Source organism: Chelonoidis abingdonii, chromosome 1 (assembly GCF_003597395.2).
Source record: "Chelonoidis abingdonii isolate Lonesome George chromosome 1, CheloAbing_2.0, whole genome shotgun sequence".
In the NCBI taxonomy this organism is placed as follows: domain Eukaryota; kingdom Metazoa; phylum Chordata; order Testudines; family Testudinidae; genus Chelonoidis; species Chelonoidis abingdonii.
The window spans coordinates 99,627,680-99,642,867 of record NC_133769.1 but is presented as its reverse complement, the minus strand read 5'-3'; the positions used below and the strand labels follow the sequence as shown (position 1 = coordinate 99,642,867).

The window sequence follows — 15,188 nt, the reverse complement described above, 5'->3', positions numbered from 1 at the left end:
GGCACCATAGCGGCGCCACTCCAGGGGGCGCCCTGCCGACCCACCGAGTGTTGCTAGGGTAAAAATCTTCCGACGAACGTGCACGCGGCGCGCACACACCTAACTGGAATGGATATGAGCAAGCACTCGAAGAAGAAGGGATGGATATAATGATGGGGGATGGAAGGGCAGGGGGTAGGACAGAAAGGGATGCAGTGAGGGGGATGAAGGAGCAGGGAGGTTAGGATGGGGAGGGATGCAATGACGGGGGGGATGGGAGTGCATGGGGGGTTTGGGACAGGGAGGAATGCAGTGAGGGGGATGGGGTGCAGCCCCATTACCAGCACTCGGAGACAGGGATACACATACCTCTAACTCCTGGGTGCCAGCGATGGGGCAACAGACTGCAGTTCACAGCAGGGTGCGCCCCACAGCTCGAGCCCAGCCACATGAGGAGAAGAGCGCTGGGCAGCAGTGGGAGATGCACATTCCACGCGACCTCTCAATAGCCGCTGCTGTGTGCTCGCAAATGGTGCTAGTTCCTCCCTTGCCCTGACCCAGACAATGGGAGCTGCGCCTGAGGGCAAGGCAGCATGCGGCCCCCCGGCAATCCCTAAGGCTAGGAGCCAGACATGCCAGCTGCTTCCGGACCTGGGAGCTATGGCACAGCACTAGTAGGGAGCCTGCCAGTCCTGTTGTGGCGCCACGAATTGGACATTCAATGGCCTGGTCAGCGGTGCTGACCAGAGCCGTCAGGATTCCTTTTCAACCTCGTGTTCTAGTCCAACACCAGACACCTGGTCACCCTAAGTCCAGCAGCCTATCTGCAAACCACCAGTCACATACTGGTTTCCAGCCACCTTGGTTGCAGGGTTATTTCAATGTACTCCCACTACTGGATTTTCCCCAGTCCTCTCCTGGACAGTCTGGATATATTAGATCTGTTACCCCTAACGGAGTCAATATACAACAGTCTGCTACCCTAAATGGAGTTACCCACACAGTTCACAATACTAGATTAATTTTGATTAAAGACTAAAACACGTATATTTATCTACAAAGAAATAGATTTTAAGTTAATACAAATAAGGAATTAAGAGAAAAAGAGAGAGTTAAGTGCTAAAAACTTAAACTAGACTTTTTCAAGATAAAATTCCTACCACAGATTTCCAGCAATATTACTGACCAAGTTTCAACTCCCATTGCCCATATTCTTCTTAGGTAAAGGAAAGAGAGATGGCTAGGGAGACATAACTGGGGGTGTTTTACCCCTCATTTAACTTCAGTCAGCCTTTGAAATGCATTTTTCTGAGGGTTGCCCCTAGATAAAGTTCATTCTTGCTATGGGGCTAGAGAGCAGGAGTCAGGTGACGAAAGATTCCATGCTGCTGTTTGCAAAGATGCAGATGTTTGTTGCTTACCCCCTTCCTTGCCAACGACTGACCATTTGATAGGTGATTGCACATCAGTTTCAATGACAGCTGGCTAGAGACACCAGCTTGTCATTTGTCTCTGCAAAACAGGTTTACCCCCTCCCCAGACTTGTCTGGTAAACTGAAATCACGACTGAAGTGTATTTATATCCATAACTTTACATACAGTGCTGCCACATACATTTCACCATGATATTATTAACCAGCAAGTTATTAGTCTTCAAATACCTCTCACAGCATATTTTCTACAACGATTACAATGGTGTATAGATAGTGTGAATATAGGGGTGAATTGGCCCACATTTAAGAAAATAATGAGTGTAGGAGGTGGTCTGGGCTGTTTTTTCCTGGAGCACCTGTGGACATTCCCCCCAGAACGTGCCGTAGGACCCCTCACTCCATCCCAGAGAGGCTGAGCCTTTGACAGCTTCCTTCCCTCACACTGTTCGTTACTACCATTAAATGAGTTTCTAAAAGACGGTTACTCACTTTTGTAACTGTTGTTCTTCGAGATGTGTTGCTCATATCCATTCCAGTTGGCATGCACACGCCGCGTGCACATTCGGAGACTTTTTACCCTAGCAACACTCGGTAGGCCGGCAGGTCACCCCCTGGAGTGGCACCGCTATGGCGCCTGATATATACCCCTGCCGGCCCATCCACTCCTCAGTTCCTTCTTGCCGGCTACTCCGACAGTGGGGAAGGAGGGCGGGTGTGGAATGGATATGAGCAACACATCTCAAAGAACAACAGTTACAAAGGTGAGTAACCGTCTTTTCTTCTTCGAGTGGTAACATTCTTTCTTTTTCTTCGAGTGCTTGCTCTATCCATCCAGTAGTGATTCCCAAGCCTTCCTAGGCGGTGGGGTCGAGCGGACATTGCACGAACTGTAGAGACCGCTTGAGACTACGAACGGCAGCATCGTCTCTAGACTGTTGGACAATGGCCAGTGACATCCTAAAGTGTGGATGGCAAGACAGGTGGGCCGCGCGCAGATTTCCTGTATGGGACATGGGCCAAGAACGCGGCAGATGAGGCTTGAGCCAGAGTGGAGTGGGCGGTCAGATGCCAGTTTGACATAGCCACAGTCTAGCAAGCCCGAAATACAGGATGTAACCCAAGATGCATAGTTGGAGAGATTGCATGCCCTTCGTACGTTCTGCCACCGCACCAAATAGCTGAGGTGAAGCGCCGAGGTCTGGTTCCTCAGTGTAGAGGCGAGAGCCTACGGCATCCAAGTATGGAGCTGCTGTTCTCGTCGTGATGAATGCGGCTTTGGAAAGAGACTGGAGAAGATGTCCTGGTTAACGTGAGAAGCGGAGACGACCTTAGGAGGACGCGGGTGCGGTCGCAGCTGTACCTGTCCTTTATGGAACACCATATTAATGGAGGGATCCACAGTCGTGCTCGAGTTCTGAGACTCGTCTTAGCCGAGGTGACAGCGACTAGAATGCTGTTTTCCAGGACAGGTCAGCAGCGAGCATGTGCCAAGGGGGAGCCCCCATGAGCCTGGTTAAGACGAGGTTCAGGTCCCAGGTTAGGGTTAGGGGTTTAACTGGGGGTAGAGAGCGTTCAAGCCTTTGAAGATCTGGATATATAGGGTGGGAAAAACGGAACTGCCAGCTCGCCAGGATTGGAAGGTGATATAGCCGAAGATGCACTCGTAGAGAGGAGATCGCCAGTCTTCTCTTCTATGAGTAACCATACATGTCCCGGTAGTGGGGACTAGTACAGAATGGGGAGAATGCGCGTGCTGGGAACCAGTGGCAGAAGCGCTTCCATTTAGCGAGGGTTGTCGAGGCGGGGCGGTCTTCCTGCTTCCGCAGCAACCTGTTGACTGAGCAGAACAATGCAACTCGACTGGTTTAATCAAACAGGGCCTAGCTGTCAGATGTATATGAGGACGTGCGAGTGTGGGAGATGGTGTGGCTGGTATTGATGCGTGTCCTACGGTAGGACTGGAATGTTTTTGTGGTGATTAGGGGATGGAATGGGTTTTTGGGTCTGAGTTGGGCTGACATGTTTTTGGGCTGTGTTTGGGACCACTGCGATTCTTGGCGTTTTGGATTAGGCTTTGGCCGTTAGGGCCAGAGTCGTGATAATAGGGGATTTGTATTGGGTCTGTCATGAAGGGATTCAGATATCGGGCAGTATGGATTGGTGAGTGTGCCATGCTGCCGTGCGTGGCTCTCAGCTGGAACTTGATAGAGCGTCAGGATAAGGTGGGCTGTGGCCTTAGTGTCCGTGTGACGGAGGGCCTTCGAGGTGGGACTGCTGTGGATGTTTGGGAAGGCATGTTAGGTGGTGGAAGACCGGAGTAACTAGGGGTAGTGGCCGGTTCTATTGGGGATAGGAATTGGTGGGCTGATGAGGGTGATCGGGCCGACGGCTGGTGACGTGGTTGGGTTTGCAGAGCAGCCCTGCATTTTGTGTTCTTCGTAGGGATTGTCAATGCATGATTTCGTATGTTGGAGTAGGCTGCCCATCTCCGTGAAAATATCGAATGAGAAGTCTGGGTGGGCCGGGTTTTTGGACGGCACGGTGAGTGTCTGATTCGGTAGTAGCGGTATTTGCGCAGCCTGCTCAGGTGATCTAGGTCGTTAGTGTGTTGGCCGTTACCGCATGGGAGGAGTGGATGGCACTTAGATTTTGTGAGTGTGCGTAGTCTCTGTAGGAGTGCCATCTGCTGAGATAGGTATTAGATGTGTGTCGTGATTGACAAGGGGGGCTTCTGTGTGGGTTGCGGGCTGTCCCTCTGCTGGCTTGTTGATGTTTGGTTATTGATACATGGACGTTGTGTGTTTTCCGGGTGAGATATCTCGGAATGAGACGTGTTTCCTTGGTAGGAGTGGTTGGAACGCGTTTTTGGTGCCCTTGGAAGAGCAGCTCTTTCTCGTCTGCCTTCGGAGCAATTAGAGTGTGAAGCTTTCAGGTTTCGGGTGTTTCCGTGCCCGTACGGTTTTAGGGGCCTGAATGTGGTTTGGGGTCCTGAGGTTGGGCACTGGATGGGGGTTTGGGGCGATTAGCGGGTCGCTGGAATGGAGGGTGTGGGGCACGAGTTTAGTGTGTGGATGGAAGATGGCCTTTGGCCCGTGTGCATTTGGTACCACTTATCTCTGTTGAGTCTCTAGCGTGGTAGTGAGGTGTTACGCGTCCTTGGATGGACGTATGGAGGTGGAGTTGAGGAATGATATGGCGAGCGGCGACGTGCATAGGACGATTAATGTGGTCCGACAGTTAGCGAGTCTGTCGTGGAATCGTGTTCCCGGGAGACCGTAAGCCTTTACGGGGGACACTAAGTTCTATTGGGTCCATAAGCCGGATTTGATGAATGCGGCTTTGGAAAGAAGACTGGCAGAAAGATGTCCTGGTTAACGTGAAAGGCGGAGACGACCTTAGGGAGGAACGCTGGGTGCGGTCGCAGCTGTACCTTGTCCTTATGGAACACCATATATGGAGGATCCACAGTCAGTGCTCGAAGTTCTGAGACTCGTCTAGCCGAGGTGACAGCGACTAGGAATGCTGTTTTCCAGGACAGGTACAGCAGCGAGCATGTGCCCAAAGGGGGAGCCCCCATGAGCCTGGTTAAGACGAGGTTCAGGTCCCAGGTAGGGGTTAGGGGTTTAACCTGGGGGTAGAGTCGTTCCAAGCCTTTGAAGAATCTGGAAACTATAGGGTGGGAAAAAACGGAACTGCCAGCTTCCCCAGGATGGAAGGTGGATATAGCCGCAAGATGCACTCGTAGAGAGGAGATCGCCAGATCCTTCTCTTTGAGACACCATACATAGTCCAGGATAGTGGGGACTAATACAGAATGCGGAGAATGGCCGTGCTGGGAGGACCAGTGGCAGAAGCGCTTCCATTTAGCGAGGTATGTCGAGCGCGTGGAGGGCTTCCTGCTTCCCAGCAGCACCTGTTGCACTGAGGCAGAACAATGCAACTCCGACTGGTTTAATCAAACAGGAGCCATGCTGTCAGATGAAGGGACTGCAGGTTCGGATGGTGCAGCCTGCCGAAGTCTTGCGTGATCAGGTCCGGCCAGAGTGGTAGGGGAATTGGGTCTGACAGGGACAGATCGAGCAGCATGGTGTACCACTGCTGCCTCGGCCAAGCCGGGGCGATCAGGATAAGGTGGGCTTTGTCCCTGCGGAGCTTGAGTAGGACTCTGTGGAGGAGAGGAAACAGTGGGAAGCCATAACAGAGGTGGCCCGTCCATGGAATCAGGAACGCGTCTGACAGAGAGCCCGGGGAGTGACCCTGTAGGGAGCAGAACACCTGGCATTTCCTGTTCATTCTGGATGCAAAACAGGTCTATGTGGGGAAAGCCCCACCTCCGTAAAAATCGAATGGAGAACGTCCGGACGGACGGACCATTCGTGTGACAGGAAGGACCTGCTCAGGTGATCTTCGAGTGTGTTCCGTACCCCTGGGAGGAGGGATGGCACTAGATTTATGGAGTGGGCTATGCAGAAGTCCCACAGTCGGATCGTTTCCTGACACAAGGGGGAGGAGCGAGTCCCTCCCTGCTTGTTGATGTAATACATGGCCGTTGTGTTGTCCGTGAACACTGCAACACAACGGCCTTGTAGATGGCGCTGGAACGCTTGGCATGCCAGCCAGACCACTCTCAGCTCTCCGACATTGATGTGAAGCTTCAATTCCCGGGGTGATCAAAGGCCTTGGGTGCGCAGGTACCCTAGGTGAGCACCCCAGCCCAGTGAGGACGCGTCCTTTGTTAGGGACGTGGAGGCTTGGGGAGGATGAAACGGCAGGCCCGCACGCACTCGGGATGATGTCCTCCACCAGTTGAGGGAGCCTAGAACATCCGGCGGAACTGTCAGAATAACGTCTATGGCGTCTCTGCCCGGCCGATAGATTGAAGCAAGCCAGATTTGTAGAGGGCGCATTTGCAGTCTGGCATGCTTTGTGACGAAAGTGCATGCAGCCATGTGCCCGAGGAGATCAAGGCAAGTATGAGCAGAGGTAGCTGGAAAAAACTCTGAAGACTTAACAAGGGAGACTATGGCCTGAAACCGGTGTGGGGGTAAACTGGCCGTTGCAAGGTTAGAGTCCAGCATTGTCCCGATAAATTCTATCCTCTGCGTAGGCACCAGAGTGGACTTGTCCAAATTGATGATCAGGCCTAGATGCACAAACAGCTCCCTGATGATGGCGACATGGCTGATGACTTGTGCCTCGGAGGTCCGTCAGATAAGCCAGTCGTTGAGGTAAGGGAAGACGTGTATTCGACAACGGCGCAGGGAAGCAGCGACGACCGCCATACACTTCATGAAGACGCAAGGGGCCGAGGAAAGACCAAAGGGGAGGACAGTAAACTGGTAGTGACCCTGATTTACCACAAAGTGCAGATACCTCCTATGCAGGGGATAAATTGCAATGTGGAAATATGCGTCCTTCATGTCGAGAGTGGCGTACCAATCTCCGGGATCCAGGGAAGGAATGATGGTTCCCAGGGACATTGATTGTCCAGGGTTACATGCGGAACTTGAACTTTTGTGAATTGTTCAGTCCTCGCAGGTCCAGGATGGGCCGGAGGCCCTTTGCCTTGGGAATTAGGAATATCGGAATTAAAACCCTTGCCTTTAACTCTCCGGTACCTCCTCTATACTCCGATTGAGGGAGCCTGCAAACCTCTGAATGAGGAGTTGGTCGTGACAGGGGTCCTGAAGAGGGACTGAGCGGGGGGGGGAGAGGGGGTCAACAAACTGAAATGGTATCAAGCTCACTGTACATAGACCAGCGATTGAAGTCAACTGGACCACCGGGAGACGGGGAAGGCGGTTGTAAAACTGGAAGGGATCTGGGGAGGTAGGTAACTGCTCTCGGGCGCACCCTCAAAAGTTTGCTTTGGGTCCCGGTGCTTGGTGCGGACGGAATTGTTGCGCCTTGAGGTCCAGACTGACATCTGTCTTCGGGCAAAATCTTGTCTTGGCCGAGGTGGGGGGTAAGGGCGCTGAGGTTGGGAGCGGAATGACTGTCTCCGAGTCTGGGGTGTATGCATTCCCAACGAACGCATAATAACCCGGTTGTCCTTCAGACTCTAGTCTGGGGTCTGTCTTTTGCGAGAACAAACCTTGTCCATCAAATGGCAAGTCTTGTATGGTGTATTGCAGCTCAGGTGGTAGGCCAGACACTTGCAACCATGATATGCGTCGCATGGCTATGCCAGAGGCAACCGTTCTAGCTGCCGAATCGGCGGCATCTAGTGAGGCTTGCAAGGAGGTTCTCGCAACCCTCTTCCCCTCCTCTAGGAGAGCTGTAAACTCCTGACGGGAGTCCTGTGGAACCAACTCGGTAAACTTGCTGACCGCCTCCCAGGTATTGTAGCTATATCGGCTTAAGAGGGCTTGTTGGTTCGCCACGCGGAGCTGAAGGCCTCCAGCGGAGTAGATCTTCCGGCCCAATAAATCCATGCGCTTGGCCTCCTTAGATTTTGCCGCGGGGGCTTGTTGGCCGTGGCGCTCCCGTTCGTTGACTGATTGTACCACCAACGAGCAGGAGGCGGGGTGCACGTAGAGGTACTCATACCCCTTAGAAGGCACCATGTATTTTCGTTCTACTCCCCTGGCTGTGGGTGGAATGGAAGCCGGGGACTGCCAGATAGTGTCTGATCTGGCCTGGATCGAACGGATGAAGGGGAGGGCCACTCTGGTTGGTGTTTCCGCAGATAATATGCTAATCTCCGGGTCCTTCACCTCAGGAACCTCCTCTACTGGAAGGCTGATATTCTGGCCAACACGCCGCAGAAGATCCTGGTGTGATAGGAGGTCAATCGGAGGAGGCCCCGATGATGATGTGCCCGCTACCGCCTCATCCGGGGAAGAAGAGGATGACAGTCCTGGGATGAATGGGTCCTGGACTGACGCCTCATCCTGGGGGACCTCTGTCTCCGGAAGATCATGCTGTTCCGGTGCGTGTGCAGTGGCTTCCTCCGTACCAGTGGGGGGAGGTCTGCTGACTGTGGCCTCTGGTGCACGGTGCTCTGAGTGGCCGGAGTGTGATGGGCCCGTTGGTTCGCCTTGGGCTTGGCGATAGGCCCAAGGTGTCCAAAAGGACCACTGAGGTGGTCCGTGGTCTGGATGGGCCTGCGTATCTAAACCCCCGTAGGAGGCACTGTCCACGTGTGAGGAGGCGGACGGATGACACGATGGCCACAGAGGAGCTGAAGTTCATTGGGACAGGTCTCTCCGTCCACAGAACTCATCTCTGCACGGTACCGGCGAACGGTACCGGGAACCGCGGCAGTACCGGGAGCGGGACCGGGACTGGCAACCAGCGCGGTGCCGGGAGGTCGACCAGTGCCTTACATCGTCATGCTGGGATCGGCTGCGAGAGGTATGGCGGTGCTGGGATCTGGACCGGTGCCGAGAGTACCACGACGGAGACCTGGATCTCGAGCGGTGCTGCGAGTACGACCGGTACCGGGATGGAGAACGGTACCAGGACTGCGAGCGGCGCCGGGATCGGGAGCGATGTCGGGACAGAGTGACCGCAGGATCTAGATCGGGACCAACGGTGTTCAGTGGTGCCCGGGGAAGGTGGTCACACCATAGTGGGCTTGCACAATGACTGAATAACCCGCACCGGCGGTGCCAGGGGTTAGGGCAGCTCAGACTCTGTTAGAGCAATTAGGTCCTCCGCCGTGGAGAAGGTCTCCGGCGTGGAGGGCACGACGAGCTCAACTGCAGCACGTACCAGGGAGCTGGTAGGCACCGGACTCAACGGCTCCTGTGAGACCAGAATCAACGGTGCAGAGATAAGCGGTGCCGCGGCAGTTGACGGTGCCGGGTGGTCTGTCTTGGAGATACGCTCTGACTGCGGTGTAGCTGTAGGTGCCGCAGGAGCCTTGTGCCTCTTGCTCCTCAGGGAGAGGGAGCGGTGCCGGCCAGAGGGTTGGGCCGGTGAAGGGTGGTGCCAAGGAGCCTTTACTGGTGCCGGGCGGTCCGGAGCGGAGGAGGCACTTGTTCCCGGTGCCGGAGTCGGTGCCGAGGATGGAGGAGTTAGCGCTGCCTCCATCAAAAGCTGCTTCAGGCGAATGTCTCACTCTCTCTTTGTCCGGGGCTTGAACGCCTTGCAGATTCGGCACTTGTCCGCAAGGTGGGATTCGCCTAGGCACTTTAAACAGGAGTCGTGCGGGTCTCCTGTGGGCATCGGCCAATGACAGGCTGCGCAGGGTTTGAAGCCTGGTGAACCGGGCTTGGGCCCCGGTACCGGGGGAGGAGAAGGGGCGAGCCCCCGCTCCTCTTTAACTATATACACAACTATAAGAACTACTAATTTAAATGTTAACTAGAACTATAGAAATGAACTATGTACACGATAACTATACAAACGAGCGAATCGCTAGGGAGGTGGAGATCAGCTAAGCCGCACTCCACTGTTCCAACGACCGACACGGGAGGTAAGAAGGAACTGAGGAGCGGATGGCCCGGCAGGGATGTATATCAGGCGCCATGGCGGTGCCACTCCAGGGGGCGACCTGCCGGCCCACCGAGTGTTGCTAGGGTAAAAAGTCTCTGATAAACGTGCACGCGGTGCGTGCACACCTAACTGGAATAGATATGAGCAAGCACTCGAAGAAGAATATTATACTTCCTCAGCCATTGCATGCCCAGCTGCACAGGATGCAGAGAGAGGAAACATTAGAACTGAGAATCCATTTACTATACCTTGGCTTTCTTTGCTGCTATTCATTGGATGCCTCCATCAACAGATACTGCTGCCTACTTATTATTTACAATGTCACCTGAAAGTGAGAACAGGCATTCACATGGCACTGTTGTACCCAGCATCACAAGATATTTACATGACACATGCACTAAAGAGTCATGTGTCCCTTCATGCTTCAATCACCATTCCAGAGGACGCTGATAATGGTCCAAAGCAGTGCAGACCGATGCATGTTCATTTTCATCATCATGAGTCAGATGCCACCAGCAGAAGGTTGATTTAGTTTTTTGGTGGTCTGGGTTCTGTAGTGTCCACATCTGAGTGTTGTTCTGTTGACTTCGCAAAGCATGCCCCATACCTAGTCCCTCTCAGATTTTGGACAGCACTTCAGATTCTTAAACCTTGGGTGGAGTGCTGTAGCTATTTTTAGATGTCTCATATTGGTACCCTCTTTGTGTTTTGTCAAATCTGCAATGAAAGTGTTCTTAAAACAAACAACGTGTGCTGGGTCATCATCTGAGATTGTTAGAACATTAAATATCTGGCAGAATGTGGGTAAAACAGAGCAGGAGACATACAATTCTCCTCCATGAAGTTCAGTCACAAATTTAATTCATGCATTATTTTTTTTTAATGAGTATCATCAGCATGAAAGAGTGTCCTTTGGAATGGTGGCTAAAGCATGAAGGGGCATACAAATGTTTAGCATATCTGGCACATAAATACCTTGAAATGCCAGCTACAAAAGTACCATGCGAACGCCTGTTCTCACTTTCAGGTGACATTGTAAACAAGAAGTGGGCAGCATTATCTCCTGCAAATGTCAACAAACTTGTTTGTCTGAGTGATTGGCTGAAGAAGTAGGACTGAGTGGAGTTGTAGGCTCTAAAGTTTTACATTGTTTTGGTTTTGAGTGCAGTTATTTTTTGTACATAATTCTACATTTGTAAATTCAAACTTTCGTGACAGAGATTGCACTACAGTACTTGTATTAGGTGAATTAAAAAAATACTGTCTTTTGGGTTTTTTATAGTGCAAATATTTGTAATAAAAATAAATATAAAGTGAGCACTGTACACTTTGTATTCTGTGTTGTAACTGAAATTGATACATTTAAAAATGTAGAAAACATCCAAAAATATTTAAATAAATGGTATTCTATTATTGTTTAAACAGGACGATTAATTGAGATTAATTTTTTTAAATTGCTTGACAGCCCTAATTTAGATACACGTTAATACAAAAATGCCAAGAATTTCAAGCAGTCTGACTAAGATTCTCTACCTTTCATCATAGCTGTTTTAACTCCTAAGATGATATTGCACTACTTCTGTCAAGTTAATCATCCAGTCTAACCAGGACCTGAATTTCTAATATAAAACAAACAATCGATAAATTAAAAACCCTTCTAATGTCTATATTTCATAAAGTACAAGCCCAACTTTTTGTATGTTTTATCTTTAAAGAGGCAGTGCCCCCTCATGCCCTGGGCATCCCCACCTAATTACCCCCTTGCATCCACGTAACCAGTGGCTTCACTATAAAAGGAAGTTACCCCAATAACACTCTCTCCCCAGAACCAACCAAGCTATTATTTGACTACACCTTGGTACCTTTCTCCCTGCAAAAGCAGGCAGGCACTACTTAAAGAGAGACAGTTCACCACTTCCTATTTTAAAAGGTACTGCTAAATGGATTATGAAGGGTAAACAGGCACTTCTTAGAAGAATACCATACCTTCCCTAGAGCTATTTTATCCAAACTTGTCCAGATATAGCCACCATCTTCCACCTGCTGAAAACATGTTTGGTCCCTTGTCTATTTCTGTTCACATCTCTCTCCCTTTGACAAAGTGTTTTGAGATACTCAAACTCTTTATGATTTTTATATATATAAAAAACAGCTGTTTCTCAAGAGACAATAGGTTCCCCACTAACCAAATACTCCCCCCAATCCATGCACATACAACTAGCTGATCTTTAAGACGACAATGCGCACACCTATATATATATAATTTTTTCATATTCACCAACCAGAGAAGGAATGTACAGGGAATACCTAAGAGAAACTCAGTCATGCTGAACACAAGAGCAAGAATGCAGCAGTCTCTCAAACACTACAGCATCACAGGCAGAGGGAACAAGCAGAGCACAAGATGCTAGGCCTGCAGATTTTGGGAGAGGAATATTTAGCTTCATGGTCTGAAATCAGCATTAGTTATAGCATGTACAACTGAATGAAGCATCACCTAGATGATGGATTCTTTTGAGATGTGTGTGTTTTAATGTCTAGAAAGTGCGTTAAGTGTTTTGGGATTCTGCAAAGAGAGACTGGATTTCCAATACCTCATGCCCAAGCTCTTAGCATATAGATCCTCCCTTTTCCCTTCCCACCCTGTCTGATAAAGATTTACTTCCAGAATAATCCAGCTGGATTACTGGGATAGCACAGGCATCAAAATACACAAACAGGAAGGATGTAACTGTGTATACAATTTCTATAAAGGATGTAAATGGTGTGTGTGTGTGCGCGCGTGCATGCACATACTTGATGATGAGCATCTGAAGTGTAATAGAATTACTTCATGGAACTTCTTAGTAGCCTATAATAAACCTGTGGAACTCACAATCACATGAAATTATTGAAGTAAGATTCTAACAAGGATTAGTTGTTTCTTTGACTAAGAATAGCATTGGCAATGACATGTGCCAGGATAGCAATTACAAAGGCTATTAATCCACCCATTCCATGGCATACACTGATGAGCATTTGATGTCAAGGTGACACTCACCTCCTTCACTTCAGCAATATAACATTGCCCTTTTAGGTGTGTTGAAACTGGAAGTAATTTTCCTCTGAAGCAGTCTGCATTGTCATAGTCAGAGACAGGCCAGTGGACTAGAAAGATCATTGATTTGGTCTCATGTGGTGTTCCCTACGTTCCTAATAAATTTAAAAACGTATTAAAGCTAATGTTTAAAATCAAATTAACACAAGTTAAGAAGGAAGGTACTATATATCCGGGGTCAGGCATGAGCTGTAAGAGATTACAAGTATCGGTTACAAGGTTCACAAGATACATACATAGTGTATAACCAGGATAGACCCAGCTTGGGAGTGGAGTTTTTTAGCTAGACAAATTGCAGACAATTTGCCTGTCTCGCCATCTTAGCCTTCCCCTGCCACCTTCAATTGTTTTTACCCTTTATTCTTTTTCTTTGTTATGTATTAAGGCTGCCTCACCACTCAGCCCTGCTCTCCCTGATTTCCCTGCACACGTGAATTTTTAGTTAGAAATAGCAGGTCTTCCCTTCTTGTTTGCTGGAGGACCTTGGGGATATTATTGGGAGGACCTAGATTGTGAGGAGGCTGCAATGCGAACCACAGCTCTCTCGCACTACAACCAGAGACTCACCATCCACTCTGCCCTCAGCTAGGAGAGTGGCAGCTCCACTCCAGGGGCCAACCACTATTCTCGTTCTTCAAGGATCTGACCAAGGTCCTTCCAGCAAAGAAAGGGATACAAGAACCCCACTGTGGAATCCTACATCTTTACAGAAACAGTAAGAGGAAACATTTGTTTCTTTGCACTTCACCTTTAACGCTTTCAGCAAGTTCCACTAAAAGAGAGAACCAGAGAACCAAACCCAGCGCAGCTGTTCCCTTCCACCAAAGGGCAGGACAAAAGCCAACGCTGATTAGCTGTGCTTTATTGCTGGTGAGAGCAAACAAACACATTTCTAACCTATTCCTCTAGCAAGGATGATAGATCCCTAAGCAAATACTGTGGCTCCATTTATCTGTGATTTTAAATTGCTACCCAATTCAGGGCAGCAGCTGGCCTGCAGCTCCTTACTGTCACAGAGCTCTCTCAGCTCTTTTGTACAGTGGGTGAATACTATGGACATCTAGATAATTTTAATTAAACATCTGTAAAATGTACTAGCACTTATTACACTGCACAGTTACATTAAAACCTGCAACCTCCGAGTGAGACATTTCCATTTGTGTCAGATTAATTCCTCCCATGAGCAGGTGGGAGTGGGCAAATCTGAAAGACAACGTTACAAAAGAACAGCAGAAGAAGAGGATCCTCTGCCCAAGCGATAAAGTATAAATAGATTTTGATCCATCCCTGTGAGGACAAAAAAAAATAAAAATAAAGTGTTGCTGGGTCCCAGGGCTGGACTAGCAGGAGGCGCTCCATGTCAGGACAGAGGTGCAGTGACGGTGCTTTCTGCTATTGATGCTGCTTTTAGAGACTGGTCCTTGTCCCCAGCAAGGAAGAGGTGAACTTTACAGATATAGTCTTATTATCCAAATAATTACATGAAAATTGGAAGTGCCCCCCAGAATGGGAATTGTGATTATCCAAGCTGTGGCACTACCCTCTGAGCCATTCAGACAAGATGTACCACCACAAGTCTAGATAATGCTTTTCATCCATAGATCAAGGGACTTCACTAGGGAGGCAAGTATCTTTATCCCCACACATCCCAAATTTACAGGAATAGAGAACATGCAGAAAGGCAGCAGTGAGGGGCTAAGTTACCTCTGAGCCCCCACCGGGCCTTCCACAGGAAACAAACGTTAGAAAACGAAGGATTCAAGTTTCACTCCATTACCTTAAAAAGCACAGGGAAGGGCGCTACGGAGGTTCTAAAACACACCTGTGAGTCTCCTGATTTTGGGGATGGGTTCTAATGCTCCATGGCTATCATGCACAGAGGCTGTCGGAGCGAGCTACTAAAATGGCCCAACAAATTATAGGCTTTTAAGTTGAAGGTGCAGCTGTCTCCACATGGCTAACAGATGAAGCTGGAAGGATTCATGAGTTGACAGTCATTTAGTCCCAGGTTTTTGTTTTTAAAGCAAATTTTAAAAGTTTGATGACTATCAGGAAATTGAACTCTCATCCGGCTGTTTATTCAAAATGGTGTAACTGTAGGAGTCAGTACTTAGAAATAAAATATTTCAGAATTAAAATTGGCTTCCGGGCAGGCAAGACAGCGAGATCGCCACAGGGACCAGATGCAGACTTGGAAGAATGAACTTCAAGAGCAGTTAGTCCCACTTACACAAGGT

At 49.5% G+C, this 15,188-nt stretch overlaps 1 protein-coding gene across 1 annotated transcript in view; it reads right to left on the bottom strand.

Annotated features, from left to right (window-relative positions):
- The window catches only part of TMEM184B (transmembrane protein 184B), a 69,481-nt gene extending 56,568 nt beyond the window's left edge, over window positions 1-12,913 (bottom strand). Inside the window, exon 1 of the mRNA XM_075068289.1 lies at window positions 12,895-12,913. The gene's annotated coding sequence lies outside the window, so the exon portion shown is untranslated. The remainder of the gene's footprint in view (window positions 1-12,894) is intronic.
- Between the last annotated feature and the right edge of the window lie 2,275 nt (window positions 12,914-15,188).